A 12,975-nucleotide genomic window follows, 5' to 3' on the forward strand; every position below is an offset into this window, starting at 1 on the left:
ATCCGCCTAACGAACAGCTCACTCTGGTACTCAGATATGATCTAGCGTGTGATCCATTCTGATCCCTTATCCCCAGCAGTATATAGCATACTCTGACTCCCCAGCGAAGTCAACAGCATGATGGATGATTCACTATACGGTCTGACGTACGACCCGGTGTGACACCCATGTCTCCAGATATCGTCTAACGTACGACACAATCTGGAAATCTCGTCATCGAACCTCCTGGATGGCATCTTTAAGCCCATCTCCATCAAGACTAATGGACAAGCGCAAATTTTTGGGGCATTCTAGTGTTCAATAATCTTTCACCTCCAGACCACGAACGGCATACTCGCCATTCTAACTCTCTCGATTCAAGAATATTGAACAGGGGCAGCTGTCATACCCCAAAATTTGCCCGTTGATATTACAAAGCATTTTCCAAGACCCTCCGACTTGTTCCACAAGGCACTGACATCCCAAAGGAACGAAGGCCCAGCTCACGAATGGCCCAATCCAGAAAATGGCCCAAAACTGGTCTGTTCGCTACACGCTCGCCTAGCGAACGTTATGTTCGCTACACGCTCGCCTAGCGAACGTTATGTTCGCTACACGCTCGCCTAGCGAAGCAAACGTTCGCTACCAGCTCGCCTAGCGAGGCTGACAGACAACAAAAAATTTCGGGCTTCGTTCTGAGCCCATTAGGTCATGAAAAAGGGCATTATAAATACCAGCACTTCAGTGATGAAAGAGGAGAACGAAAAAAGGAGAGAGGAGAACTCTAGCAAGCAAACCCTAGCGCTCACAGACGGAAAACCCTAAAGGAAACCCTGAAGGAAAAACCGGCGGCAGCAAGGTCACTTCCGCTCAATTCGATCCGATCGGCCAATTCAAGGTTGCAATTCGATTGCAAACAGGTTTGCATTATTCTTATCGTTTTATTTTCTTAATTTGCATGTGATACCGCTTTATGTTCTTAATTTGCATGTGATATTATAATTGAATTCATAAACATATTTGAGGTTTTTGCATGTGAATTTAAGTGTGCCTGAATGTTGTGAATGCTGAACCATGTAATTATGTGTTGAATGCCATAAGCCATGTCGCAGGTTGAAGTCATACTGTTCTGAAATTCAAAACCCGCAGCCGCTCGCTAGCACATCGCTAAGCGAGCATGTAGCGAGTGTTCGCTAGGCCTTCGCTAGGCGAGGCAGAGGCGAACGGGACAGCCATTGATATTTGTTATGTTCTATGCGTAACCTGATCTATTCTATGTTAATTATACACTGTTTTCTTGCTGCTGTTTTTCTTTTACGGTGTAATCCTCGATTGCACCCGGATTTGGTATGCTAACCCGTTTGTTGAATTTTGCAAAGGTTCATATGTCCCAGAAAAAAGATCGCCGTTTAGGTCTTCCACTTTATTTGTGGGATACCCTTGGGGAGACTCACCCTAAATTGCTTAATTAATTTTAATGTGTTAATTTTAATGTATTAATTTTAATATATTAATTTTAATGTATTGATTTTAGTATGGACTTAATTACTTAATTGACTTTAAAATATGACCTTTAAATAAGTGATCTTGGACCTCTCTTTTGCCTTACGATATTACGATATTATGGTCATGTCCCGCGAATGTGGGGATACACTTAGCAATGGCCCTTCGATTAAATCATCATAAAATAAATCATGGTCCCTCGGATGTTGCCTTCGAAAATACAATTTTGTCCCTCGATGACCCTTCGGTGTAGCCTACGGTTAGATGATGATCGTCCCTTCGAATGCTAAGGTATCCTTACAACTGTTGCCTTCAATGACCTATCGATGACCCTACGGTGACCCTGAAACATCCAAAGGGTAAAATTACTTACTTCTCAATAGTAAGGACAGTTTTACCCCCATAAGGATAGGAAACGTTCATAACGACCTTAGGAAGGTATAACTCTCAATTGCCGGATCATAACCTAAAACATTTTCCACCCCTCACACTTTACACTTTACAAATCCTAGAAAATCACCACTTGGTATACATTCATACTAGAATCATTACCAAGTTACATTTTTCTAAACCATTTTCAAAATCAAACGAGATAAATACTTTGTATACATTCATACGAGAATCATTACAAAGTTAAACTCTCTTTTCGAAACATTTTTTAAGCAATTCACCGACACTTTTCAGACAAAAATATAAGTGATCCAGCAATTAAGAGCCCATGGATAACCATGGATACAAAGGGTGCTAATACCTTCCCTTTGTATAATGTACCTCCCGAACCCAAAATCTATTGAGGTCTTTCCTGTTCTTTTCCACCTTTCCTTATTGGATAAAAGAAAAGTCGGTGGCGACTCTTGCTATCCGCGACATTGCGATAAAAAGCAAAACACCCCAAGTCAGTTCACCGTATGACAGTGACATCCTAAAATACAACTGGATGTAGTCGTGTGCATCACTCTAGTTATTAGGAACTATAGTACTTCGTACCTCATCTGATACTAGATGGTTAAGGTAATCATCAAACATGGCATTTACATCTCTTCATGCCATAGCTCGAGAAGCAGAAGCAGAGGGCTCTTTTGGGAACAGAGTACATGTAGCTGAATTGTCGCATGACACGCTCATGGAGGTGTGAAATCATCATACGTGACCTGTAAGTCAGTCATCTATAATATAAGTATATGTTGTCCAAGGGACGCATATGACGATGATCTGTGTATGCTTGGAAGTTAATATATTCTGCTACCGAGCAGTCAAGATACACTTGGAAAGTCTATGTCGCCTGATTGTCTCTAAACGAGATGAATGCAGAAGCGTGTGGCATATCCTTAGTGTAGGTTGAAGCACATTGTAGCGGGGTTTTCGTTACCTTTAGGTTTATTGACTAAACCAAAAGTCAACATACAATTCGAGTCGCCACCGCACTTTTATTTGTCCAAAGGAAAGGTTAAAAAGCGAACAAAAGCCAAGGTAAGAAGTTTTTCAAATCAAAAACTAATAAAAATGTCAGAGATCTGGGTAAGGGGGTTGGTTATGGAATGAGAAGGTTTTACGCACCCAAAACATCCTTAGTACTCTAAGGGAACCCTTTTTGCAAATATGTGTTATAGGTTCGTATTTGTGAAAAGATTTATGCAAAAGATTGGAGGGATGAGAAGAGAATAGATTATATTTACAAATTTTGTTGTTTGAATGGATGAACCCATTGCCTACGTACCATCACAAAGGTAGGATCAAAACCTCGTAGTTCAGGGTAAAAATCTCAAAAGATTGGTGAATTGATTTTAATAAAAGGTCTTAAGGTCTTTTGTTATCAAAGGGAGAAAACTCAATCTAAACCAACAATCCACCATGTGAGGAAGGCTTCAACATACTAGTGAGGGGTTAACCCTATAATAAGTATGGAAGACTTATAATCCAATACTAAGGATGAGGTGAGATTTACATCAACCACTATGATAACTCAAACCTATGACTAATGTTTTTGAAAAGGTTTTAACAAGGTGGCCATTGGAACCACAAACACAACTTGAAGTGAGTTATATTTACAAGTTAGGTTTATTTACAAAATGAAGTCAAAGTTGGATTAAGATTTATTCACAATGAGTATTGATGAAAATGGTTTTGAAAAGTTAAAGGCTTAAGGCCTAGGTTTCTAATTTAAAACAAAGTCAAAGTTTGAAAAAAGATTTTGGCTTGGTTAGAGTGGGGAGAAGAAGAGAAGGGCTAGTCCTAAAGCATACAAAGATAAGAGGGGAAAGATAAACCCTTGGAGTTCCCTTTTTTTTGTTGAAGTCATAGAGATGACTCAAGATGTTCCTTTCCTTTGGACTTAGCACACAAACAAGCAATCACACAATTTGAACTCAAGCTCCTAGGATCTCCATTTGGCTTGTCTCTTAACTTGGCTACTCATGACAATGGTCCTCTTTTCACAATCCCAAGGTGAGATCCCTATCACACAAAAGCAAACATCAAAAAGTTCACAACACAATAAGGGGAATGGACAAAGAATAAGTTTGGATGAGAAGTCCTTTTAGATCAACTTTTGGATTTTAGCATTCTAAAGGCATGAGGCCTAGTTGCTCTTCAACAATTTAGCATTCTAAAGGCATGATGCCTAGTTGCTCTTGAACTCCTTTAAGAATAGGCAGGTCCTAATTCTAAGTCCTTTCTCCTTTTGCATTGGGTTCACACAAAACAAGCACAAAACAAACACAAGATAGCAATATATTTATATACAATAATGGGCTCAAATGAGCAAAAGAAAAACGACATAAACATAAAATATGTGCTCAAGTGAGCAAAATGAAAAGTAATATGAATAAATGAGCAAGAAATAATTGGCATTAAAAGTAAAGGGCAAGAAATTGAATGCTCAAATTAAAGTTAGTAATTAGTGGAGGTTATGTTAGCTTGTCATAAGACAATGTAACGCTATGTTAAGCAATCGTAAGTGGACTAATGTAGTAGTCACACCTATCTGAGGCCAGTCAATAAAAATATAGGCAAAGAACACAAGTTAGAGATCATGACTAGTAAGCCAAGCTCCACAAACTTGTCATGCCAAAACAAAAGGGGAAGGGCCTTGTATTGTCTTTAGGTTATTTGCTTGACCAAGAAGCAACCTATCTTAGACACAAAACAACTCACTTGATCATGGATCAAGTTGAGTTTGGTTTGGATCAAAGAAGGTTAAACCTCTCATTTGTCAAGACCAACCATAAGAACTTTACTCATTGGCCTTTGATGGAAAGAATGGGATGAAGATGAAAGGGAATGGAAAAGAAGACAAGTATCAAGTCCAATTGATCAAATGTGAATCAAGTCATCATCAATCAATGCCAAACAGAAAAGAAATGAAGATTACAAGTCAACAAGTCAACAATATTTTTTTTTGTATTTTTAAATTAATATAAAAGGCAAATAAAAAATAATCAAATAAGGTCAAACCTCAAATTTAATTCAAATCAACTTCAACAAGTCCAATTAAATTCTCATAGGTCTAACATGGTCAAACAAGCTTTGACTAATTTTCTCAATAATTTTTGAAATCAGAAAGCAATTAAAAATAATTAAAAACAATTAAAAATAACACAAAATGGATTAAAATCTCAAATCAAATAAGAAATTGATGAGACTATTTTTCCTTGACTTATCATGATCCATAAATGCTAGGAAAATATTTTTGGATTTTTCAAATATCAGAAAGTATTTTAAAATGAATTAAAACTATTGAAAACCAAATAATTTATAAAAAATATTAAATGAAGTCAAAAAAATATTTAAAAATCAAAATATGAAACTAGATATTTCAAGAAATTTTTTGGAGTTGGTCTCATATTTTTGTGACTTCAAATATTTTTTTTTTGAATTTTTGAAAATAAAAGGAATTAACTGAAATTAAAAGAAAAATGGATTAAATGAAAAAAACCACAGTCGCGTGATGCACCTCATTAATTGACGTGGCATCAATGGACTGTCCAGATGTGAGGGCGCAACGTGTACACTAGTCAAGCGCGCGGTAACATGAATTAAATAAAGTAAACACAATGAAGGATCCAGATTATAACGTGGAAACATGATCTGAGGGCCATGAAGGCATACACGTGGTGATGGTGGTGGAAACCACCATCTTCTCCGGTGAACCAACAACCTCCGGCCACCAGTTGCAGAGAAAAAAAGTTTAACAAAAATAAAAAATAAGGACATAAAAATGAAGCTCGTGTGATGGAGATCACCACTGTATCCATGGATCTTCCTCACTCTTCCTATATTGAGAGAAATGTGAAGTGGAAGATCATGGTGTACCAACTGTAAATGCACGAAATGGAAAATTGAAACCACCATTGGCTTGCCTCAAGTGTGAGGACTTCGGAAAACCACACAAATAAGAGAATACTACATTGAATTGCAAGTTCTAGATCCAAAAAGTTTGAAGGTATACCTCTGAATTGAAGCTCTTTAAGCCACGAAACCTTCAAGATCTTGACTCCTCTTTACTCTAGGGATGCAGTGGAGATGATAGGCTAAGGAATTAAGCTTTGAAAATCAACTAATGATGTTGAATTTCAAGCTTGAAAGTGAGAAAAATTTCTAGAAAATTCCTTTGGTATGACTATGGTTTCAATGCTGCAGCGTTTCAGATCTCCAAAAGGTTGATGAGTGAATAAGAAGGAGTGCTTATTTATAGCTGAAATTGGTTGTGCATCATGCTTCCCTCGTGTGCATGACATTTGAAAATGGATATGCATGGACATGTACAGACGCATGTGAGGCCCAATGATGGGTGCAAAACCTTGCTGAGTTCATTTGAAGAGTAATTGGACGTGAATTTTGGAGGGAACTAGCTTGCACATTAAGTTTCATCATAAAAATGCCAAAATATACATAAATGAAGAGCTCTTCGAAACTCACCAATGGTAAGTCCAAAAAAGTAATATGAGCAATGGTTGGAAAGCCCTTGAAATAAGGAACAAAAGTCATGTTGGGAAAAAGTTCATTTGGCATTTGGAAATTAATGAAAACTGGCTGTGAAAATTTAGGTACAAAACGTGTTTAAGTCACCTTTGAAAAATTTCACCAAAAGCAAGCCTATTCAAACCCCCTTGTTTTCATGATGCAAGCTTCAAATGGAAACATATACAACATTAAAGTTGTATATCTTTTAAAGATGATAAATTTAGACTCAAATTTTGCATCATTTGGATTTTTCATGACAAAGTTATGGGCATTTGAAGTTGGGTACTTTTTCAAATTCAATGGATTAGGTCCAATGTGACCTATAATGTTTTGTATTATCACATGTATTTATTTTAGGATTATGAAATTTTGTCCAACATAACATTTAAAGTAGACATCTCAATATTTCCAATTCATTTGGTCTCACCTCAAAATCATAAAAATTAAGGAAGTTATGCCCTTGGTAAGTTGACCCAAAATTAGGGTTTCAGCCAAAATGACCTATAATGTTTTGAAATGAATGATGACCTTACAAATTTCAAATGGATTTTTGATGAACATGAAAGTTGTTAATATGGTTCTTAATAACATTTTTTGTCTTGGCTTCATCTTCATTTGATAAACACATAAAAAGATATATCTCAGTGATCCTCAGTTTAGTCAGATGACTTGACTGGTCAACTTCTCAATGCTAAACTTCCAATCTTGATGAATAAATGATTGAGGATTCTCAAATAGGCTCATGCATGCATAAAATAATGAATGAAATAATTTCCCTTGATTAAATTTGATCATAGGTTGAGGTTGCTTCATGGGCAAGGCATAGTTGAAGCACAATTAAATTTGGATTTCCTTGGGAAACAATCCTCAAGCCCTTTGGGTTATCTTGATCAAATTGGAAAATTGAGATACTTGGGAGACATATATGATGATTAGGAGCTTTGTGGATCATTGTCATTCTTTTTCTCATCTTCATCTAGCCATTGCATTGGGCTTAGGAGCCTCCTAGGAGCATTGGAGCACATGATCACTTGAGCTTCAAAACAAAAAGAGTTAGTGACATATTTTTGTGCTTTTGGTTAGTAATTAAAATAAGAAAATCAATAATATACAATACAAGCATGCTTGGTGGTTTCAAACCACTCGCACAAGTCCCAACCCTAGGGTTAATGAGCCAAACATGCTATGATCCTTGAGGCAATGCACTGAGCAATGATATGATGCCATGAGGGATCTTAGGGTCAAAATTAGGGTCTTACAGATGCCCCTATTTAAGGTCATTCTAGACGGACATATGAAGGTTAAAATCTTCGTCTCGACGAGGTAGAATGGGCTTAAATAATAACAAAGAGATGAATTTTGGTCCCTAAGAGACCTCATGATGCAAATGTATGCATGCAAAAATAAAATCTTCATGGTGAATAATTGCCACAAAGGAAAAGAAATCAGAAGAAACTGAAAAATCCAATAGGAGTGACACACTCACTAAGGAGACAAAGACTCTGGGGAAATAAAGGTAAAAATGCGTGAGCAGGCCACGACTTGAAAACTTACTGGGAGACACGAAGGGATTCCATGAAAATAAATCAATGGAAAGACTCGAGCTGATGCAAAATTGCACGTATTGGGGAAAATTCCAATACAACAAACCTATCCACAAAGGATACTTCGGATAAAAATCCAGACTCAGACGGGGATGTCCATAAAGGACTCAGCTGAGGAAGAAGCAACGAGATATTACCGGTTACTGGGTAATAAACTCAAAGTGAAACATGTTATCAAAACATCGGTTACTGGGTGAGAGAATAACATGCTTAGGGAGAAATCTGACTCCACAGAGAATAAAAAGTCATAATATGGAGCAGAAGGAAGGAACACCAGGGATACCGGTTACTGGGCATATAATAGGTGACCAACCAGGCGTGAATTGGGAACATATCCAAGACATTCATCATCCGAAAGGAGGGCTAAAAAAAGCAAACTCGGCTTACAGGATGGGCATTCGATTCCACAAGGAAATACAAATCTTACTCGACTGGGGAAGAAAAAGACTTCGACTAAAGAGAGCATGAGATATATTATCTATTATCGTCATAACGTAGATAACATACTCGCATGGAAGATTATCCACAACCGGTTACTAGGTTAATGAAGGATAATTCGACCGAAAAGAAAGGACATCAGGATACCGGTTACTGGGTATAAAATGATGACCAATTAGAAGGAGAAACAATCATTACCAAACAAGGGTAAATGAAAGATGACTCGCAAGGGGTAAATTGCCTGACAAACGCAATTATCCAAGAGATATATCACCGGTTACTGGGTGGTATACTCAAAAGCGAAGGAATATCAATACCGGTTACAGGGTAAAGATAACCAACAAAGAGGGGATTGTAAGAACAAAAATTGTGATACAACAGATTCCTTGATTTTGATGATAACAAAGGATGAAACCAAAAATGGCACCCTAACGAAAAGTTTCTAAGTGTGCAGGACTCTGATGACATCATCAGATACAATACCAGATCAGAAGCATATTATCAAATGATCAGAAGCTCTGAAGTAGAAACAAGTTCAAGAAAGTCAAACTCTGAACTAAACAACAAGTATCAGAAGCGTCTGAACAAGAAGAAAGTCCTAGAACCTCTGACTCTGAACAACGCCCTCTGAAGAATCTATTTAGATCAACATCAGAAGCAAGATTCCAAGTTTCTCCAGATACACAAATACTCTGATTATGGATTTGCTAATCATGAAAGAGTAACGTTGAAGACAAGTAAAGATTTTCAAATGGATTTCCTAATTGAGAAAGAGACGTTAATCTCCAATCTCAATGAAGAAAATACTACTTGTGGTAAGTAGTCACTTCAAGAAGAAAAAGTCATCCTGCAAAAGCCTTTTATGTGATGGCGTAACTTCATCTCAATATCCACCAGTTTCAACTACTACTTCAACTGATATATAAATAGGCTGCAATCAACCTTGAAGAAGCCAACAATCAGCAAGCCAATAAGCCAAAACTATACTGAAACATCAACATTCAAGAAAAACACTCTTGCCCTCAAACATTCACGAAGCTTTTGCTTATTACGTGAAAAACTCTTGTTCTTAACATTGTAATATTTTGCTTTCTTAGAAGCACTCTAGATTACATAAATCTTTCATCTATTGTTTGTTGATTTCCTCAAGTGACTCTGTGTAGTCTGTATACTTGAGAGGGCTAAGATATTTTGTATCTTAGACGTTGTTTGTAATCTTTCAAGATTAGTGGATTAAGTCCTTGTTGAAGGCGAAATCACCTTGGCCGGGTGGACTGGAGTAGCTTTGTGTTATAAGCGAACCAGTATAAAATCCTTGTGTGATTTTCAGTTTGAAAAGCGCTTATTTTTCCAAACAATTCAAACCCCCCCCTTTCTTGTTTTTCTCACCTTCAATTGGTATCAGAGCTCCGGCTCTGTTATTGATTTTCTAATCAAACACTTAACCGTGTAGAGAGATCCAGTACGAGAAAAACAATGGCCCACTCAAATGAAAGAGATTCTTACAATGCCAAGCCTCCTGTTTTTGATGGAGAGAAATTTGACTACTGGAAAGATAGAATCGAAAGTTTCTTTCTGGGTTATGATGTTGACCTCTGGGACATTGTCACAGATGGATACAAACCTCCAGTCTTAAATGGAGCTGAAGTTCCCAGAAGTAAGATGTCAGAAGATCAGAAACGTATTTTCAAAAATCACCACAAGGCCAGAACAATACTTCTAAATGCTATATCATACAATGAATATGAAAAGATCACCAACAGAGAGACTGCCAAAGATATACTTGACTCTCTGAAGATGACCCATGAAGGAAACTCCCAAGTCAAGGAGACGAAGGCTCTGGCACTTATCCAGAAATATGAAGCCTTCAAAATGGAAGACGACGAAGCTATAGAGGCTATGTTTTCTAGATTTCAAACTCTTATTGCAGGTCTTAAAGTGTTAGACAAAGGATACACGACTGCAGATCATGTTAAGAAGATAGTCAGAAGTCTGCCAAAGAAATGGAGACCTATGGTTACTGCTCTAAAGCTGTCAAAGGATCTGAACAATATCAGCCTTGAAGAACTTGTTAGTTCTCTCAAAAGCCATGAGATAGAACTAGAGGAGGATGAACCTCAGAAAAGGAACAAGTCCGTAGCGCTTAAGTCCAGATCTGAAAGACGGAAGCCTGACAGAACCAAAGCTCTCCAGGCAGAAGCTGAAGATACTGACGATTCTGAACCAGAAGACTCTGATGATGAAGAAGAGTTGTCCCTACTAACCAGAAGAGTCAAGCAACTCTGGAAAAAGAGGAACAACAACTTCAGAAGACCAAGACCCAGAGGGGATCGATCAGAGTCAACTTCAAAAGGTAAAGCTAACAAAGATATTACCTGTTATGAATGTAAAGAAACAGGTCATTACAGAAATGAATGCCCCAAGTTGAAGAAAGACAACCCTAGAAAAGAAAGCTTCAAGAAAAACACCTTCAGAACAAAGAAAGGACTGATGGCTACCTGGGATGACAGTGAATCTGGATCATCAGAATCTGACTCTGACGAACAAGCCAACGTAGCACTTATGGCTACCACATCCAGTTGTTCAGACGAAGAATCTGAAGAGGTATTTTCTGAACTTTCTAGATCTGACTTAGAATCATGTTTGTCAGAAACTCTTACTTCTTATCAGAAATTAAAACAAAAGTTTAAAAACGTTAAAGGCTGTCTTAAAGCAAAATTTGAAGAGTGTAGTGAACTTGAGATAACAATTCTATCACAAGAAGATACTATCAAATCTTTAATGTTAGAAAGAAATGAAGCAAAAATAAAATTAGAAGAAACATTATCTCAAGCACCACAAATCTCAAATAAAATTATTTACAAATATGAAGAAGCCTTTCAAGAATTTCTGAAGAATGGGATAGATAGGAGTATTATGGCATCCATGATTTATGGAGTAAGTCAGAACAATAAAAGGGGAATTGGGTATGATCCTAATGAAGATAAAACTTTTGCAAGTGATAAAATTAAATCTCCTTTTTCATATCACTACACACACACACAAGAACACAAATTTAAAAATGCTAGAAGACCCAAAGTTGTAAGAAACTCTGGGAAAACTAATCTAAAAGGACCCAAGAGATTCTGGGTACCGAAAGATAAGATTATCTATGTTGCAGATATCCTATGCAGCGAAGTTCAGACACCAGTCATGGTACCTGGACTCTGGATGCTCGCGACACATGACGGGAAGAAAGTCTATGTTCCAAAGTCTGGAACTTAAAGACGCTGGATTTGTAGGCTTCGGAGGAGATCAGAAAGGAAGGATCAGAGGCTCCGGAACTATTGGTAATGGTACTCTTCCCTCTATATCTAATGTTCTTTATGTAGAAGGATTAATGCATAACTTGTTATCCATAAGTCAATTAAGTGATAACGGTTATGATGTAATCTTCAATCAAAAAACATGTAAAGCCATTAATCAGAACGATGGCTCTGTCCTTTTCACAGGCAAGAGGAAAAACAACATTTACAAAATAAATCTTTCTGATTTAAAAGATCAAAGTGTTAAATGTCTAATGTCAGTTCACGAAGAGCAATGGGTATGGCATAGACGCTTAGGCCACATTAGCATGAGGAAACTTTCTCAGCTAACTAAACTCGAGTTAGTCAGAGGCCTACCTAAACTGAAGTTTTCTTCAGATGCTCTGTGTGAAGCTTGTCAGAAAGGAAAATTTTCAAAAACATCTTTTAAAAAGAAAAATGTTGTTTCTACCTCTAAGCCTCTGGAACTTCTTCACATTGACTTATTTGGTCCTGTGAAAACAGCATCAGTTAATGGAAAGAAGTATGGACTAGTCATTGTTGATGATTACAGTCCCTGGACATGGGTAAAATTCCTAAAGCACAAGAGTGAGTCTCACTCTGTATTCACCAGTTTCTGTTCCAAAGTGCAAAAAGAATTTGACTCCAAAATTGTTAGAGTCAGAAGTGATCATGGTGGAGAATTTGAAAATAAAGATTTTGAAGAATTATTTGATTCTAATGGAATATCCCATGATTTCTCCTGCCCTAGAACTCCACAATAAAATGGAGTTGTAGAGAGGAAGAATAGGACACTCCAAGAAATGGCCAGAACCATGATCAATGAAACTAATGTAGCAAAGCACTTTTGGGCAGAAGCTGTAAATACAGCGTGTTACATTCAGAATAGAATCTCTATAAGACCTATTCTAGAAAAGACTCCCTATGAACTGTGTAAAGGAAGAAAACCCAACATCTCATATTTTCATCCTTTTGGATGCTCTTGTTTTATATTAAATACTAAAGAACATCTGAACAAGTTTGATTCCAAAGCACAGAAAGGTATTATGTTAGGATACTCAGAACGCTCTAAAGGCTATAGAGTATACAACACAGAAACCAAAATTGTGGAGGAATCAATTCATGTCAGATTTGATGATAAGCTTGACCCCGAAAAGTCAAAGCTAGTTGAAAAGTTTGCAGAT

The sequence above is a fragment of the Lathyrus oleraceus genome, chromosome 2 (assembly GCF_024323335.1).
Source record: "Lathyrus oleraceus cultivar Zhongwan6 chromosome 2, CAAS_Psat_ZW6_1.0, whole genome shotgun sequence".
NCBI lineage: Eukaryota > Viridiplantae > Streptophyta > Magnoliopsida > Fabales > Fabaceae > Lathyrus > Lathyrus oleraceus.